Genomic DNA, 20,481 nt, shown 5'->3' with positions numbered 1-20,481 from the left:
GGAAGGAAGAACAGCTTCTGCCATGTCCAAGCCATGTCCTGCCATATCCAGGTGTGCTTTCACGCCAATCGATAATATGAAACCGGAAACTTTCCCAGTCCCGGTTGCATAGCCTTTGTTTCGCTATGATAAGAATAGAAAATCTGCAATCTGGCACGATATGTTGCAATGATCGATCCCATTCGCATTCATCATAAGGTTGGGTGCTACCTGCTGTGAGGTGACACTCAAAAACCACTAACAGCGCATGCCATTTGCTGACCATTTCCAGGTTCTGTTCGACGCTCCTCCACGGTGCCATTGATAGCGATGAAGCCACCATTTTTCCGGTGACTTGACAGACCACCTGTAGGCTGTACTTCGATTTCCAAGGACGATCTCGAGCAAAAACAGCTTCTACCATGTGCGGGTCCAGGTGATTTCAGGTCCACCAAGGAAATGAGACCCGCCACTTTCCTCTCCACAGCCCAGGTTGCATAGCCTTCGTTTCGCTATGACAAAATCTGGCACGATGTGTTGCGATGAGCGATCGCATTCGCATTCATCATAAGGTTGAGTGTTACCTGCTGTGAGGTGACACTCAAAAACCACTAATAGCGCATGCCATTTGCGGACCATTTCCAGGTTCTGTTCGCCGCTCCTCCACGGTGCCATTGATAGCGATTAAGCCACCATTTTCCGGTGACTTGCCAGGCCACCTGTAGGCTGTACTTCGATTGCCAAGGACGATCTCGAGCAAGAACAGCTTCTACCATGTCCAGATCCTGGTGATTTTAGGTCCACCAAGGAAATGAGACCCGCCACTTTCCTCTCCACAGCCCAGGTTGCATAGCCTTCATTTCGCAATGACAAAACCTGGCACGATATGTTGCAATGAGCGATCCCATTCGCATTCATCATAAGGTTGGGTGCTACCTGCTGTGAGGTGACACTCAAAAACCACTAACAGCGCATGCCATTTGCGGCCCATTTCCAGGTTCTGTTCGCCGCTCCTCCACGGTGCCATTGATAGCGATGAAGCCACCATTTTTCCGGTGACTTGACAGACCACCTGTAGGCTGTACTTCGATTGCCAAGGACGATCTCGAGCAAGAAGAGCTTCTACCATGTCCAGGTCCTGGTGATTTCAGGTCCACCAAGGAAATGAGACCCGCCACTTTCCTCTCCACAGCCCAGTTTGCATAGCCTTCGTTTCGCTATGACAAAATCTGGCACGATGTGTTGCGATGAGCGATCGCATTCGCATTCATCATAAGGTTGAGTGTTACCTGCTGTGAGGTGACACTCAAAAACCACTAATAGCGCATGCCATTTGCGGACCATTTCCAGGTTCTGTTCGCCGCTCCTCCACGGTGCCATTGATAGCGATGAAGCCACCATTTTCCGGTGACTTGCCAGACCACCTGTAGGCTGTACTTCGATTGCCAAGGACGATCTCGAGCAAGAACAGCTTCTACCATGTCCAGGTCCAGGTGATTTCAGGTCCACCAAGGAAATGAGACCCGCCACTTTCCTCCCCACAGCCCAGGTTGCATAGCCTTCGTTTCGCTATGACAAAATCTGGCGCGATGTGTTGCAATGAGCGATCGCATTCGCATTCATCATAAGGTTGAGTGTTACCTGCTGTGAGGTGACACTCAAAAACCACTAATAGCGCATGCCATTTGCGGACCATTTCCAGGTTCTGTTCGCCGCTCCTCCACGGTGCCATTGATAGCGATGAAGCCACCATTTTCCGGTGACTTGCCAGACCACCTGTAGGCTGTACTTCGATTGCCAAGGACGATCTCGAGCAAGAACAGCTTCTACCATGTCCAGGTCCAGGTGATTTCAGGTCCACCAAGGAAATGAGACCCGCCACTTTCCTCCCCACAGCCCAGGTTGCATAGCCTTCGTTTCGCTATGACAAAATCTGGCGCGATGTGTTGCAATGAGCGATCCCATTTTGATTCATCATAAGGTTGGGTGTTACCTGCTGTGAGGTGACACTCAAAAACCACTAACAGCTCATGCCATTTGCGGACCATTTCCAGGTTCTGGTGGCCGTTCCTTCACGGTGCCAGTGATAGCGATTAAGCCACCATTTTTCCGGTGACTTGCCAGGCCACCTGTAGGCTGTACTTCGATTGCCAAGGACGATCTCGAGCAAGAACAGCTTCTACCATGTCCAGGTCCAGGTGATTTCAGTTGCATGAAGGAAATGCGACCCGTCACTTTTCCAGCCCTGGTTGCATAGACTTCGTTTCGCTACGATAACATCTGGCACGATGTGTTGCAATGAGCGATCCCATTCTGATTATTCTTAAGATTGATGGCTGCCTACTGCTAGGTGACTAATCATCATAACGGTGGACAAATCATCAGGCATAGAGACAGACAGACAGTATACCTTTCCGTTAAACGCGCATTCATTCTGGCGCATGCAGCGAGTCCAGTGAGTGGCTGCCTGTCTTATTTCGCATCGGCAACTGTTACGCGGTCAGCGGCTTAACGTAACGATCATGTGCTACGCGATGTCTTGGAACGCGCCACCGAGCTGCCCCCCTCTTGGATGGGAAAATCGGTAAACACAATGGTTCTATCCTATTTTGGCTCGAGACGAATTTCATCCCTTTCTCGAGCGCTTCGCGCTCTTTTCGTCAAGGAGGATTTTTTTCCTGTCTCGCACTTTGCGGTTCCAGCTAGGATCATCCGTGTAAACACGCGCGGTGCTCAACGCAATTGCACCTGTATGCGATCGAAAGTACGGCGCAACGCGCGAGAAAGGGACGCAGAGAGTTCTCCTTCAGATCTAACGAACATGCGGTTTGTGGATGAGAAGAGGGTGGGGGTAAGAGGAAGCTAGGGAAGTACGATCATGGCAACATGGCTCAAGATTGGTTTAACTGGAGTTATTTTTTCCAATCTCATATAGTGTATTTCGTGTCTATCAGTAAAATAGCTTTTTAAATCCATTTTCGGGCAGCAAATCGATGTATTTTTCCGTTCCCCATTGCGCAGAAAATCAAAGTTGCCCGCGCGATTTCTCCACAGCGCGTTTCTCTCTGGCGCTGAGCGTCTCTCTCTCGCGCGCTTTGCACTGGCGAGCGCTCTCCTCTCTCGATTCGAGGTGGCAGAAAACGCGGAATTTGTTTTCTCGCTCGCGCTTACGTCTGCGGGATATTGCATCCCGCTCGGGTGGCAGAAAACGGCAGAAAATTTGTCTCGCTCGCACTTACGTCTGCGGCATGTTGCATCCCTCTCGGGTGGCGGAATTTACTACAATTTGTATATAGAGAACTTATAAAGCTAAACGGCCCGGTTACAGAAAATTTCAATATTTTGCCCGGTTTTTTAAATGTTTTTGTTTTGCTTAATATGCGCCCTTCCATGTCATTCCATGCCCTTTCATGCCCTTCCATGCCTTTCCATGCCTTTCCATGCCATTCCATGCCCTTCCATATCATTCCATGCCCCTCCATGCCGTTCTTGCGCTTTCCATGTTTTCCCGTTTATGATTTGTTTTCTAAAATCCAAGATTGGAAAGTATGGTAAGCGCCATTTGGAAATTTTCGTCATTGAAGCAATACTTGTGCAACTTTTATCGGTTCTCCGGCATGCTGGAGCGATCAACCCTTTCCAGGTTCCCTTTTTGTAAGTGACTTGCCAGGCCATTGTCCGACTGACCGATGCCAGGGTAGACGCGGTCGATCCGCGCTTGATCATCCGCCTGTCGGCTGATCTTCAATTTACAAGGGCGGAAGGAAGAACAGCTTCCGCCATGTCCAAGCCATGTCCTGCCATATCCAGGTGTGCTTTCACGCCAATCGATAATATGAAACCGGAAACTTTCCCAGTCCCGGTTGCATAGCCTTTGTTTCGCTATGATAAGAATAGAAAAACTGCAATCTGGCACGATATGTTGCAATGATCGATCCCATTCGCATTCATCATAAGGTTGGGTGCTACCTGCTGTGAGGTGACACTCAAAAACCACTAACAGCGCATGCTATTTGCGGACCATTTCCAGGTTCTGTTCGACGCTCCTCCACGGTGCCATTGATAGCGATGAAGCCACCATTTTTCCGGTGACTTGACAGACCACCTGTAGGCTGTACTTCGATTGCCAAGGACGATCTCGAGAAAGAACAGCTTCTACCATGTGCGGGTCCAGGTGATTTCAGGTCCACCAAGGAAATGAGACCCGCCACTTTCCTCTCCACAGCCCAGGTTGCATAGCCTTCGTTTCGCTATGACAAAATCTGGCACGATGTGTTGCGATGAGCGATCGCATTCGCATTCATCATAAGGTTGAGTGTTACCTGCTGTGAGGTGACACTCAAAAACCACTAATAGCGCATGCCATTTGCGGACCATTTCCAGGTTCTGTTCGCCGCTCCTCCACGGTGCCATTGATAGCGATGAAGCCACCATTTTCCGGTGACTTGCCAGACCACCTGTAGGCTGTACTTCGATTGCCAAGGACGATCTCGAGCAAGAACAGCTTCTACCATGTCCAGGTCCTGGTGATTTCAGGTCCACCAAGGAAATGAGACCCGCCACTTTCCTCTCCACAGCCCAGGTTGCATAGCCTTCATTTCGCAATGACAAAATCTGGCACGATATGTTGCAATGAGCGATCCCATTCGGATTCATCATAAGGTTGGGTGCTACCTGCTGTGAGGTGACACTCAAAAACCACTAACAGCGCATGCCATTTGCGGCCCATTTCCAGGTTCTGTTCGCCGCTCCTCCACGGTGCCATTGATAGCGATGAAGCCACCATTTTTCCGGTGACTTGACAGACCACCTGTAGGCTGTACTTCGATTGCCAAGGTCGATCTCGAGCAAGAAGAGCTTCTACCATGTCCAGGTCCTGGTGATTTCAGGTCCATCAAGGAAATGAGACCCGCCACTTTCCTCTCCACAGCCCAGGTTGCATAGCCTTCATTTCGCTATGACAAAATCTGGCACGATGTGTTGCGATAAGCGATCGCATTCGCATTCATCATAAGGTTGAGTGTTACCTGCTGTGAGGTGACACTCAAAAACCACTAATAGCGCATGCCATTTGCGGACCATTTCCAGGTTCTGTTCGCCGCTCCTCCACGGTGCCATTGATAGCGATGAAGCCACCATTTTCCGGTGACTTGCCAGACCACCTGTAGGCTGTACTTCGATTGCCAAGGACGATCTCGAGCAAGAACAGCTTCTACCATGTCCAGGTCCAGGTGATTTCAGGTCCACCAAGGAAATGAGACTCGCCACTTTCCTCCCCACAGCCCAGGTTGCATAGCCTTCGTTTCGCTATGACAAAATCTGGCGCGATGTGTTGCAATGAGCGATCCCATTCGGATTCATCATAAGGTTGGGTGTTACCTGCTGTGAGGTGACACTCAAAAACCACTAACAGCGCATGCCATTTGCGGACCATTTCCAGGTTCTGGTGGCCGTTCCTTCACGGTGCCAGTGATAGCGATTAAGCCACCATTTTCCGGTGACTTGCCAGGCCACCTGTAGGCTGTACTTCGATTGCCAAGGACGATCTCGAGCAAGAACAGCTTCTACCATGTCCAGGTCCAGGTGATTTCAGGTCCACCAAGGAAATGAGACCCGCCACTTTCCTCTCCACAGCCCAGGTTGCATAGCCTTCGTTTCGCTATGACAAAATCTGGCACGATGTGTTGCAATGAGCGATCCCATTTTGATTCATCATAAGGTTGGGTGTTACCTGCTGTGAGGTGACACTCAAAAACCACTAACAGCTCATGCCATTTGCGGACCATTTCCAGGTTCTGGTGGCCGTTCCTTCACGGTGCCAGTGATAGCGATTAAGCCACCATTTTTCCGGTGACTTGCCAGGCCACCTGTAGGCTGTACTTCGATTGCCAAGGACGATCTCGAGCAAGAACAGCTTCTACCATGTCCAGGTCCAGGTGATTTCAGTTGCATGAAGGAAATGCGACCCGTCACTTTTCCAGCCCTGGTTGCATAGACTTCGTTTCGCTACGATAACATCTGGCACGATGTGTTGCAATGAGCGATCCCATTCTGATTATTCTTAAGATTGATGGCTGCCTACTGCTAGGTGACTAATCATCATAACGGTGGACAAATCATCAGGCATAGAGACAGTCAGACAGTATACCTTTCCGTTAAACGCGACTTCATTCTGGCGCATGCAGCGAGTCCAGTGAGTGGCTGCCTGTCTTATTTCGCATCGGCAACTGTTACGCGGTCAGCGGCTTAACGTAACGATCATGTGCTACGCGATGTCTTGGAACGCGCCACCGAGCTGCCCCCCTCTTGGATGGGAAAATCGGTAAACAGAATGGTTCTATCCTATTTTGGCTCGAGACGAATTTCATCCCTTTCTCGAGCGCTTCACGCTTTTCGTCAAGGAAGATTTTTTTCTTGTCTCGCACTTTGCGGTTCCAGCTAGGATCATCCGTGTAAACACGCGCGGTGCTCAACGCAATTGCACCTGTATGCGATCGAAAGTACGGCGCAACGCGCGAGAAAGGGACGCAGAGAGTTCTCCTTCAGATCTAACGAACATGCGGTTTATGGATGAGAAGAGGGTGGGGGTAAGAGGAAGCTAGGGAAGTACGATCATGGCAACATGGCTCAAGATTGGTTTAACTGGAGTTATTTTTTCCAATCTCATATAGTGTATTTCGTGTCTATCAGTAAAATAGCTTTTTAAATCCATTTTCGGGCAGCAAATCGATGTATTTTTCCGTTCCCCATTGCGCAGAAAATCAAAGTTGCCCGCGCGATTTCTCCACAGCGCGTTTCTCTCTGGCGCTGAGCGTCTCTCTCTCGCACGCTTTGCACTGGCGAGCGCTCTCCTCTCTCGATTCGAGGTGGCAGAAAACGCGGAATTTGTTTTCTCGCTCGCGCTTACGTCTGCGGGATATTGCATCCCGCTCGGGTGGCAGAAAACGGCAGAAAATTTGTCTCGCTCGCACTTACGTCTGCGGCATGTTGCATCCCTCTCGGGTGGCGGAATTTACTACAATTTGTATATAGAGAACTTATAAAGCTAAACGGCCCGGTTACAGAAAATTTCAAAATTTTGCCCGGTTTTTTAAATGTTTTTGTTTTGCTTAATATGCGCCCTTCCATGTCATTCCATGCCCTTTCATGCCCTTCCATGCCATTCCATGCCTTTCCATGCCATTCCATGCCCTTCCATGCCGTTCTTGCGCTTTCCATGTTTTCCCGTTTATGATTTGTTTCCTAAAATCCAAGATTGGAAAGTATGGTAAGCGCCATTTGGAAATTTTCGTCATTGAAGCAATACTTGTGCAACTTTTATCGGTTCTCCGGCATGCTGGAGCGATCAACCCTTTCCAGGTTCCCTTTTTGTAAGTGACTTGCCAGGCCATTGTCCGACTGACCGATGCCAGGGTAGACGCGGTCGATCCGCGCTTGATCATCCGCCTGTCGGCTGATCTTCAATTTACAAGGGCGGAAGGAAGAACAGCTTCTGCCATGTCCAAGCCATGTCCTGCCATATCCAGGTGTGCTTTCACGCCAATCGATAATATGAAACCGGAAACTTTCCCAGTCCCGGTTGCATAGCCTTTGTTTCGCTATGATAGAAATATAAAATCTGCAATCTGGCACGATATGTTGCAATGATCGATCCCATTCGCATTCATCATAAGGTTGGGTGCTACCTGCTGTGAGGTGACACTCAAAAACCACTAACAGCGCATGCCATTTGCTGACCATTTCCAGGTTCTGGTGGCCGTTCCTTCACGGTGCCAGTGATAGCGATGAAGCCACCATTTTTCCGGTGACTTGCCAGACCACCTGTAGGCTGTACTTCGATTGCCAAGGACGATCTCGAGCAAGAACAGCTTCTACCATGTGCGGGTCCAGGTGATTTCAGGTCCACCAAGGAAATGAGACCCGCCACTTTCCTCTCCACAGCCCAGGTTGCATAGCCTTCGTTTCGCTATGACAGAATCTGGCACGATGTGTTGCAATGAGCGATCCCATTCGGATTCATCATAAGGTTGGGTGTTACCTGCTGTGAGGTGACACTCAAAAACCACTAACAGCGCATGCCATTTGCTGACCATTTCCAGGTTCTGGTGGCCGTTCCTTCAAGGTGCCATTGATAGCGATGAAGCCACCATTTTTCCGGTGACTTGACAGACCACCTGTAGGCTGTACTTCGATTGCCAAGGACGATCTCGAGCAAGAACAGCTTCTACCATGTCCTGGTCCAGGTGATTTCAGGTCCACCAAGGAAATGAGACCCGCCACTTTCCTCTCCACAGCCCAGGTTGCATAGCCTTCGTTTCGCTATGACAGAATCTGGCACGATGTGTTGCAATGAGCGATCCCATTTTGATTCATCATAAGGTTGGGTGTTACCTGCTGTGAGGTGACACTCAAAAACCACTAACAGCTCATGCCATTTGCGGACCATTTCCAGGTTCTGGTGGCCGTTCCTTCACGGTGCCAGTGATAGCGATTAAGCCACCATTTTTCCGGTGACTTGCCAGGCCACCTGTAGGCTGTACTTCGATTGCCAAGGACGATCTCGAGCAAGAACAGCTTCTACCATGTCCAGGTCCAGGTGATTTCAGTTGCATGAAGGAAATGAGACCCGCCACTTTCCTCTCCACAGCCCAGGTTGCATAGCCTTCGTTTCGCTATGACAGAATCTGGCACGATGTGTTGCAATGAGCGATCCCATTCGGATTCATCATAAAGTTGAGTGTTACCTGCTGTGAGGTGACACTCAAAAACCACTAATAGCGCATGCCATTTGCGGACCATTTCCAGGTTCTGTTCGCCGCTCCTCCACGGTGCCATTGATAGCGATGAAGTCACCATTTTCCGGTGACTTGCCAGACCACCTGTAGGCTGCACTTCGATTGCCAAGGACGATCTCGAGCAAGAACAGCTTCTGCCATGTCCAGGTCCAGGTGATTTCAGGTCCACCAAGGAAATGAGACCCGCCATTTTCCTCTCCACAGCCCAGGTTGCATAGCCTTCGTTTCGCAATGACAAAATCTAGCACGATATGTTGCAATGAGCGATCCCATTCGTATTCATCATAAGGTTGGGTGTTACCTGCTGTGAGGTGACACTCAAAAACCACTAATAGCGCATGCCATTTGCGGACCATTTCCAGGTTCTGTTCGCCGCTCCTCCACGGTGCCATTGATAGCGATGAAGTCACCATTTTCCGGTGACTTGCCAGACCACCTGTAGGCTGCACTTCGATTGCCAAGGACGATCTCGAGCAAGAACAGCTTCTACCATGTCCTGGTCCAGGTGATTTCAGGTCCACCAAGGAAATGAGACCCGCCACTTTCCTCCCCACAGCCCAGGTTGCATAGCCTTCGTTTCGCAATGACAAAATCTAGCACGATATGTTGCAATGAGCGATCCCATTCGGATTCATCATAAGGTTGGGTGTTACGCGCTGTGAGGTGACACTCAAAAACCACTAACAGCGCATGCCATTTGCTGACCATTTCCAGGTTCTGTTGGCCGCTCCTCCACGGTGCCATTGATAGCGATGAAGTCACCATTTTCCGGTGACTTGCCAGGCCACCTGTAGGCTGCACTTCGATTGCCAAGGACGATCTCGAGCAAGAACAGCTTCTACCATGTCCTGGTCCAGGTGATTTCAGGTCCACCAAGGAAATGAGACCCGCCACTTTCCTCCCCACAGCCCAGGTTGCATAGCCTTTGTTTCGCTATGACAAAATCTGGCACGATGTGTTGCAATGAGCGATCCCATTCGGATTCATCATAAGGTTGGGTGTTACCTGCTGTGAGGTGACACTCAAAAACCACTAACAGTGCATGCCATTTGCTGACCATTTCCAGGTTCTGTTCGACGCTCCTCCACGGTGCCATTGATAGCGATGAAGCCACCATTTTTCCGGCGACTTGCCAGGCCACCTGTAGGCTGCACTTCGATTGCCAAGGACGATCTCGAGCAAGAACAGCTTCTACCATGTCCTGGTCCAGGTGATTTCAGGTCCACCAAGGAAATGAGACCCGCCACTTTCCTCCCCACAGCCCAGGTTGCATTGCCTTCGTTTCGCAATGACAAAATCTAGCACGATATGTTGCAATGAGCGATCCCATTCGGATTCATCATAAGGTTGGGTGTTACCTGCTGTGAGGTGACACTCAAAAACCACTAACAGCGCATGCCATTTGCTGACCATTTCCAGGTTCTGTTGGCCGCTCCTCCACGGTGCCATTGATAGCGATGAAGTCACCATTTTCCGGTGACTTGCCAGGCCACCTGTAGGATGCACTTCGATTGCCAAGGACGATCTCGAGCAAGAACAGCTTCTACCATGTCCTGGTCCAGGTGATTTCAGGTCCACCAAGGAAATGAGACCCGCCACTTTCCTCCCCACAGCCCAGGTTGCATAGCCTTTGTTTCGCTATGACAAAATCTAGCACGATATGTTGCAATGAGCGATCCCATTCGGATTCATCATAAGGTTGGGTGTTACCTGCTGTGAGGTGACACTCAAAAACCACTAACAGCGCATGCCATTTGCTGACCATTTCCAGGTTCTGTTGGCCGCTCCTCCACGGTGCCATTGATAGCGATGAAGTCACCATTTTTCCGGCGACTTGCCAGGCCACCTGTAGGCTGCACTTCGATTGCCAAGGTCGATCTCGAGCAAGAACAGCTTCTACCATGTCCAGGTCCAGGTGATTTCAGGTCCACCAAGGAAATGAGACCCGCCACTTTCCTCTCCACAGCCCAGGTTGCATAGCCTTCGTTTCGCTATGACAAAATCTGGCACGATGTGTTGCAATGAGCGATCCCATTTTGATTCATCATAAGGTTGGGTGTTACCTGCTGTGAGGTGACACTCAAAAACCACTAACAGCTCATGCCATTTGCGGACCATTTCCAGGTTCTGGTGGCCGTTCCTTCACGGTGCCAGTGATAGCGATTAAGCCACCATTTTTCCGGTGACTTGCCAGACCACCTGTAGGCTGTACTTCGATTGCCAAGGACGATCTCGAGCAAGAACAGCTTCTACTATGTCCAGGTCCAGGTGATTTCAGTTGCATGAAGGAAATGCGACCCGTCACTTTTCCAGCCCTGGTTGCATAGACTTCGTTTCGCTACGATAACATCTGGCACGATGTGTTGCAATGAGCGATCCCATTCTGATTATTCTTAAGATTGATGGCTGCCTACTGCTAGGTGACTAATCATCATAACGGTGGACAAATCATCAGGCATAGAGACAGTCAGACAGTATACCTTTACGTTAAACGCGACTTCATTCTGGCGCATGCAGCGAGTCCAGTGAGTGGCTGCCTGTCTTATTTCGCATCGGCAACTGTTACGCGGTCAGCGGCTTAACGTAACGATCATGTGCTACGCGATGTCTTGGAACGCGCCACCGAGCTGCCCCCCTCTTGGATGGGAAAATCGGTAAACACAATGGTTCTATCCTATTTTGGCTCGAGACGAATTTCATCCCTTTCTCGAGCGCTTCACGCTTTTCGTCAAGGAAGATTTTTTTCTTGTCTCGCACTTTGCGGTTCCAGCTAGGATCATCCGTGTAAACACGCGCGGTGCTCAACGCAATTGCACCTGTATGCGATCGAAAGTACGGCGCAACGCGCGAGAAAGGGACGCAGAGAGTTCTCCCTCAGATCTAACGAACATGCGGTTTATGGATGAGAAGAGGGTGGGGGTAAGAGGAAGCTAGGGAAGTACGATCATGGCAACATGGCTCAAGATTGGTTTAACTGGAGTTATTTTTTCCAATCTCATATAGTGTATTTCGTGTCTATCAGTAAAATAGCTTTTTAAATCCATTTTCGGGCAGCAAATCGATGTATTTTTCCGTTCCCCATTGCGCAGAAAATCAAAGTTGCCCGCGCGATTTCTCCACAGCGCGTTTCTCTCTGGCGCTGAGCGTCTCTCTCTCGCACGCTTTGCACTGGCGAGCGCTCTCCTCTCTCGATTCGAGGTGGCAGAAAACGCGGAATTTGTTTTCTCGCTCGCGCTTACGTCTGCGGGATATTGCATCCCGCTCGGGTGGCAGAAAACGGCAGAAAATTTGTCTCGCTCGCACTTACGTCTGCGGCATGTTGCATCCCTCTCGGGTGGCGGAATTTACTACAATTTGTATATAGAGAACTTATAAAGCTAAACGGCCCGGTTACAGAAAATTTCAAAATTTTGCCCGGTTTTTTAAATGTTTTTGTTTTGCTTAATATGCGCCCTTCCATGTCATTCCATGCCCTTTCATGCCCTTCCATGCCATTCCATGCCTTTCCATGCCATTCCATGCCCTTCCATGCCGTTCTTGCGCTTTCCATGTTTTCCCGTTTATGATTTGTTTCCTAAAATCCAAGATTGGAAAGTATGGTAAGCGCCATTTGGAAATTTTCGTCATTGAAGCAATACTTGTGCAACTTTTATCGGTTCTCCGGCATGCTGGAGCGATCAACCCTTTCCAGGTTCCCTTTTTGTAAGTGACTTGCCAGGCCATTGTCCGACTGACCGATGCCAGGGTAGACGCGGTCGATCCGCGCTTGATCATCCGCCTGTCGGCTGATCTTCAATTTACAAGGGCGGAAGGAAGAACAGCTTCTGCCATGTCCAAGCCATGTCCTGCCATATCCAGGTGTGCTTTCACGCCAATCGATAATATGAAACCGGAAACTTTCCCAGTCCCGGTTGCATAGCCTTTGTTTCGCTATGATAAGAATAGAAAATCTGCAATCTGGCACGATATGTTGCAATGATCGATCCCATTCGCATTCATCATAAGGTTGGGTGCTACCTGCTGTGAGGTGACACTCAAAAACCACTAACAGCGCATGCCATTTGCTGACCATTTCCAGGTTCTGTTCGACGCTCCTCCACGGTGCCATTGATAGCGATGAAGCCACCATTTTTCCGGTGACTTGACAGACCACCTGTAGGCTGTACTTCGATTGCCAAGGACGATCTCGAGCAAGAACAGCTTCTACCATGTGCGGGTCCAGGTGATTTCAGGTCCACCAAGGAAATGAGACCCGCCACTTTCCTCTCCACAGCCCAGGTTGCATAGCCTTCGTTTCGCTATGACAAAATCTGGCACGATGTGTTGCGATGAGCGATCGCATTCGCATTCATCATATGGTTGGGTGCTACCTGCTGTGAGGTGACACTCAAAAACCACTAACAGCGCATGCCATTTGCGGACCATTTCCAGGTTCTGTTCGCCGCTCCTCCACGGTGCCATTGATAGCGATGAAGCCACCATTTTTCCGGTGACTTGACAGACCACCTGTAGGCTGTACTTCGATTGCCAAGGTCGATCTCGAGCAAGAAGAGCTTCTACCATGTCCAGGTCCTGGTGATTTTAGGTCCACCAAGGAAATGAGACCCGCCACTTTCCTCTCCACAGCCCAGGTTGCATAGCCTTCGTTTCGCTATGACAAAATCTGGCACGATGTGTTGCGATGAGCGATCGCATTCGCATTCATCATAAGGTTGAGTGTTACCTGCTGTGAGGTGACACTCAAAAACCACTAATAGCGCATGCCATTTGCGGACCATTTCCAGGTTCTGTTCGCCGCTCCTCCACGGTGCCATTGATAGCGATGAAGCCACCATTTTCCGGTGACTTGCCAGACCACCTGTAGGCTGTACTTCGATTGCCAAGGACGATCTCGAGCAAGAACAGCTTCTACCATGTCCTGGTCCAGGTGATTTCAGGTCCACCAAGGAAATGAGACCCGCCACTTTCCTCTCCACAGCCCAGGTTGCATAGCCTTCGTTTCGCTATGACAAAATCTGGCACGATGTGTTGCAATGAGCGATCCCATTCGGATTCATCATAAGGTTGAGTGTTACCTGCTGTGAGGTGACACTCAAAAACCACTAATAGCGCATGCCATTTGCGGACCATTTCCAGGTTCTGTTCGCCGCTCCTCCACGGTGCCATTGATAGCGATGAAGCCACCATTTTCCGGTGACTTGCCAGACCACCTGTAGGCTGTACTTCGATTGCCAAGGACGATCTCGAGCAAGAACAGCTTCTACCATGTCCAGGTCCTGGTGATTTCAGGTCCACCAAGGAAATGAGACCCGCCACTTTCCTCTCCACAGCCCAGGTTGCATAGCCTTCATTTCGCAATGACAAAATCTGGCACGATATGTTGCAATGAGCGATCCCATTCGCATTCATCATAAGGTTGGGTGCTACCTGCTGTGAGGTGACACTCAAAAACCACTAACAGCGCATGCCATTTGCGGACCATTTCCAGGTTCTGTTCGCCGCTCCTCCACGGTGCCATTGATAGCGATGAAGCCACCATTTTTCCGGTGACTTGACAGACCACCTGTAGGCTGCACTTCGATTGCCAAGGTCGATCTCGAGCAAGAAGAGCTTCTACCATGTCCAGGTCCTGGTGATTTTAGGTCCACCAAGGAAATGAGACCCGCCACTTTCCTCTCCACAGCCCAGGTTGCATAGCCTTCGTTTCGCTATGACAAAATCTGGCACGATGTGTTGCGATGAGCGATCGCATTCGCATTCATCATAAGGTTGAGTGTTACCTGCTGTGAGGTGACACTCAAAAACCACTAATAGCGCATGCCATTTGCGGACCATTTCCAGGTTCTGTTCGCCGCTCCTCCACGGTGCCATTGATAGCGATGAAGCCACCATTTTCCGGTGACTTGCCAGACCACCTGTAGGCTGTACTTCGATTGCCAAGGACGATCTCGAGCAAGAACAGCTTCTACCATGTCCTGGTCCAGGTGATTTCAGGTCCACCAAGGAAATGAGACCCGCCACTTTCCTCTCCACAGCCCAGGTTGCATAGCCTTCGTTTCGCTATGACAAAATCTGGCACGATGTGTTGCGATGAGCGATCGCATTCGCATTCATCATAAGGTTGAGTGTTACCTGCTGTGAGGTGACACTCAAAAACCACTAATAGCGCATGCCATTTGCGGACCATTTCCAGGTTCTGTTCGCCGCTCCTCCACGGTGCCATTGATAGCGATGAAGCCACCATTTTCCGGTGACTTGCCAGACCACCTGTAGGCTGTACTTCGATTGCCAAGGACGATCTCGAGCAAGAACAGCTTCTACCATGTCCTGGTCCAGGTGATTTCAGGTCCACCAAGGAAATGAGACCCGCCACTTTCCTCTCCACAGCCCAGGTTGCATAGCCTTCGTTTCGCTATGACAAAATCTGGCACGATGTGTTGCAATGAGCGATCCCATTCGGATTCATCATAAGGTTGAGTGTTACCTGCTGTGAGGTGACACTCAAAAACCACTAACAGCGCATGCCATTTGCGGACCATTTCCAGGTTCTGTTCGCCGCTCCTCCACGGTGCCATTGATAGCGATGAAGTCACCATTTTCCGGTGACTTGCCAGGCCACCTGTAGGCTGCACTTCGATTGCCAAGGACGATCTCGAGCAAGAACAGCTTCTACCATGTCCTGGTCCAGGTGATTTCAGGTCCACCAAGGAAATGAGACCCGCCACTTTCCTCCCCACAGCCCAGGTTGCATAGCCTTTGTTTCGCTATGACAAAATCTGGCACGATGTGTTGCAATGAGCGATCCCATTCGGATTCATCATAAGGTTGGGTGTTACCTGCTGTGAGGTGACACTCAAAAACCACTAACAGTGCATGCCATTTGCTGACCATTTCCAGGTTCTGTTCGACGCTCCTCCACGGTGCCATTGATAGCGATGAAGCCACCATTTTTCCGGCGACTTGCCAGGCCACCTGTAGGCTGCACTTCGATTGCCAAGGACGATCTCGAGCAAGAACAGCTTCTACCATGTCCTGGTCCAGGTGATTTCAGGTCCACCAAGGAAATGAGACCCGCCACTTTCCTCCCCACAGCCCAGGTTGCATTGCCTTCGTTTCGCAATGACAAAATCTAGCACGATATGTTGCAATGAGCGATCCCATTCGGATTCATCATAAGGTTGGGTGTTACCTGCTGTGAGGTGACACTCAAAAACCACTAACAGCGCATGCCATTTGCTGACCATTTCCAGGTTCTGTTGGCCGCTCCTCCACGGTGCCATTGATAGCGATGAAGTCACCATTTTCCGGTGACTTGCCAGGCCACCTGTAGGCTGCACTTCGATTGCCAAGGACGATCTCGAGCAAGAACAGCTTCTACCATGTCCTGGTCCAGGTGATTTCAGGTCCACCAAGGAAATGAGACCCGCCACTTTCCTCCCCACAGCCCAGGTTGCATAGCCTTTGTTTCGCTATGACAAAATCTAGCACGATATGTTGCAATGAGCGATCCCATTCGGATTCATCATAAGGTTGGGTGTTACCTGCTGTGAGGTGACACTCAAAAACCACTAACAGCGCATGCCATTTGCTGACCATTTCCAGGTTCTGTTGGCCGCTCCTCCACGGTGCCATTGATAGCGATGAAGTCACCATTTTCCGGTGACTTGCCAGGCCACCTGTAGGCTGCACTTCGATTGCCAAGGACGATCTCGAGCAAGAACAGCTTCTACCATGTCCTGGTCCAGGTGATTTCAGGTCCACCAAGGAAATGAGACCCGCCACTTTCCTCCCCACAGCCCAGGTTGCATAGCCTTTGTTTCGCTATGACAAAATCTAGCACGATATGTTGCAATGAGCGATCCCATTCGGATTCATCATAAGGTTGGGTGTTACCTGCTGTGAGGTGACACTCAAAAACCACTAACAGCGCATGCCATTTGCTGACCATTTCCAGGTTCTGTTGGCCGCTCCTCCACGGTGCCATTGATAGCGATGAAGTCACCATTTTCCGGTGACTTGCCAGACCACCTGTAGGCTGCACTTCGATTGCCAAGGTCGATCTCGAGCAAGAACAGCTTCTACCATGTCCAGGTCCAGGTGATTTCAGGTCCACCAAGGAAATGAGACCCGCCACTTTCCTCTCCACAGCCCAGGTTGCATAGCCTTCGTTTCGCTATGACAAAATCTGGCACGATGTGTTGCAATGAGCGATCCCATTTTGATTCATCATAAGGTTGGGTGTTACCTGCTGTGAGGTGACACTCAAAAACCACTAACAGCTCATGCCATTTGCGGACCATTTCCAGGTTCTGGTGGCCGTTCCTTCACGGTGCCAGTGATAGCGATTAAGCCACCATTTTTCCGGTGACTTGCCAGACCACCTGTAGGCTGTACTTCGATTGCCAAGGACGATCTCGAGCAAGAACAGCTTCTACTATGTCCAGGTCCAGGTGATTTCAGTTGCATGAAGGAAATGCGACCCGTCACTTTTCCAGCCCTGGTTGCATAGACTTCGTTTCGCTACGATAACATCTGGCACGATGTGTTGCAATGAGCGATCCCATTCTGATTATTCTTAAGATTGATGGCTGCCTACTGCTAGGTGACTAATCATCATAACGGTGGACAAATCATCAGGCATAGAGACAGTCAGACAGTATACCTTTACGTTAAACGCGACTTCATTCTGGCGCATGCAGCGAGTCCAGTGAGTGGCTGCCTGTCTTATTTCGCATCGGCAACTGTTACGCGGTCAGCGGCTTAACGTAACGATCATGTGCTACGCGATGTCTTGGAACGCGCCACCGAGCTGCCCCCCTCTTGGATGGGAAAATCGGTAAACACAATGGTTCTATCCTATTTTGGCTCGAGACGAATTTCATCCCTTTCTCGAGCGCTTCACGCTTTTCGTCAAGGAAGATTTTTTTCTTGTCTCGCACTTTGCGGTTCCAGCTAGGATCATCCGTGTAAACACGCGCGGTGCTCAACGCAATTGCACCTGTATGCGATCGAAAGTACGGCGCAACGCGCGAGAAAGGGACGCAGAGAGTTCTCCTTCAGATCTAACGAACATGCGGTTTGTGGATGAGAAGAGGGTGGGGGTAAGAGGAAGCTAGGGAAGTACGATCATGGCAACATGGCTCAAGATTGGTTTAACTGGAGTTATTTTTTCCAATCTCATATAGTGTATTTCGTGTCTATCAGTAAAATAGCTTTTTAAATCCATTTTCGGGCAGCAAATCGATGTATTTTTCCGTTCCCCATTGCGCAGAAAATCAAAGTTGCCCGCGCGATTTCTCCACAGCGCGTTTCTCTCTGGCGCTGAGCGTCTCTCTCTCGCACGCTTTGCACTGGCGAGCGCTCTCCTCTCTCGATTCGAGGTGGCAGAAAACGCGGAATTTGTTTTCTCGCTCGCGCTTACGTCTGCGGGATATTGCATCCCGCTCGGGTGGCAGAAAACGGCAGAAAATTTATCTCGCTCGCACTTACGTCTGCGGCATGTTGCATCCCTCTCGGGTGGCGGAATTTACTACAATTTGTATATAGAGAACTTATAAAGCTAAACGGCCCGGTTACAGAAAATTTCAAAATTTTGCCCGGTTTTTTAAATGTTTTTGTTTTGCTTAATATGCGCCCTTCCATGTCATTCCATGCCCTTTCATGCCCTTCCATGCCATTCCATGCCTTTCCATGCCATTCCATGCCCTTCCATGCCGTTCTTGCGCTTTCCATGTTTTCCCGTTTATGATTTGTTTCCTAAAATCCAAGATTGGAAAGTATGGTAAGCGCCATTTGGAAATTTTCGTCATTGAAGCAATACTTGTGCAACTTTTATCGGTTCTCCGGCATGCTGGAGCGATCAACCCTTTCCAGGTTCCCTTTTTGTAAGTGACTTGCCAGGCCATTGTCCGACTGACCGATGCCAGGGTAGACGCGGTCGATCCGCGCTTGATCATCCGCCTGTCGGCTGATCTTCAATTTACAAGGGCGGAAGGAAGAACAGCTTCTGCCATGTCCAAGCCATGTCCTGCCATATCCAGGTGTGCTTTCACGCCAATCGATAATATGAAACCGGAAACTTTCCCAGTCCCGGTTGCATAGCCTTTGTTTCGCTATGATAAAAATAGAAAATCTGCAATCTGGCACGATATGTTGCAATGATCGATCCCATTCGCATTCATCATAAGGTTGGGTGCTACCTGCTGTGAGGTGACACTCAAAAACCACTAACAGCGCATGCCATTTGCTGACCATTTCCAGGTTCTGTTCGACGCTCCTCCACGGTGCCATTGATAGCGATGAAGCCACCATTTTTCCGGTGACTTGACAGACCACCTGTAGGCTGTACTTCGATTGCCAAGGACGATCTCGAGCAAGAACAGCTTCTACCATGTGCGGGTCCAGGTGATTTCAGGTCCACCAAGGAAATGAGACCCGCCACTTTCCTCTCCACAGCCCAGGTTGCATAGCCTTCGTTTCGCTATGACAAAATCTGGCACGATGTGTTGCGATGAGCGATCGCATTCGCATTCATCATAAGGTTGAGTGTTACCTGCTGTGAGGTGACACTCAAAAACCGCTAATAGCGCATGCCATTTGCGGACCATTTCCAGGTTCTGTTCGCCGCTCCTCCACGGTGCCATTGATAGCGATGAAGCCACCATTTTCCGGTGACTTGCCAGACCACCTGTAGGCTGTACTTCGATTGCCAAGGACGATCTCGAGCAAGAACAGCTTCTACCATGTCCAGGTCCTGGTGATTTCAGGTCCACCAAGGAAATGAGACCCGCCACTTTCCTCTCCACAGCCCAGGTTGCATAGCCTTCATTTCGCAATGACAAAATCTGGCACGATATGTTGCAATGAGCGATCCCATTCGCATTCATCATAAGGTTGGGTGCTACCTGCTGTGAGGTGACACTCAAAAACCACTAACAGCTCATGCCATTTGCGGACCATTTCCAGGTTCTGGTGGCCGTTCCTTCACGGTGCCAGTGATAGCGATTAAGCCACCATTTTTCCGGTGACTTGCCAGGCCACCTGTAGGCTGTACTTCGATTGCCAAGGACGATCTCGAGCAAGAACAGCTTCTACCATGTCCAGGTCCAGGTGATTTCAGTTGCATCAAGGAAATGCGACCCGTCACTTTTCCAGCCCTGGTTGCATAGACTTCGTTTCGCTACGATAACATCTGGCACGATGTGTTGCAATGAGCGATCCCATTCTGATTATTCTTAAGATTGATGGCTGCCTACTGCTAGGTGACTAATCATCATAACGGTGGACAAATCATCAGGCATAGAGACAGTCAGACAGTATACCTTTCCGTTAAACGCGACTTCATTCTGGCGCATGCAGCGAGTCCAGTGAGTGGCTGCCTGTCTTATTTCGCATCGGCAACTGTTACGCGGTCAGCGGCTTAACGTAACGATCATGTGCTACGCGATGTCTTGGAACGCGCCACCGAGCTGCCCCCCTCTTGGATGGGAAAATCGGTAAACACAATGGTTCTATCCTATTTTGGCTCGAGACGAATTTCATCCCTTTCTCGAGCGCTTCACGCTTTTCGTCAAGGAAGATTTTTTTCTTGTCTCGCACTTTGCGGTTCCAGCTAGGATCATCCGTGTAAACACGCGCGGTGCTCAACGCAATTGCACCTGTATGCGATCGAAAGTACGGCGCAACGCGCGAGAAAGGGACGCAGAGA

This window comes from Anopheles darlingi, chromosome 3, assembly GCF_943734745.1.
Source record: "Anopheles darlingi chromosome 3, idAnoDarlMG_H_01, whole genome shotgun sequence".
Classification (NCBI taxonomy): Eukaryota; Metazoa; Arthropoda; class Insecta; order Diptera; family Culicidae; genus Anopheles; species Anopheles darlingi.
Note: the sequence above shows the minus strand (reverse complement) of the source record.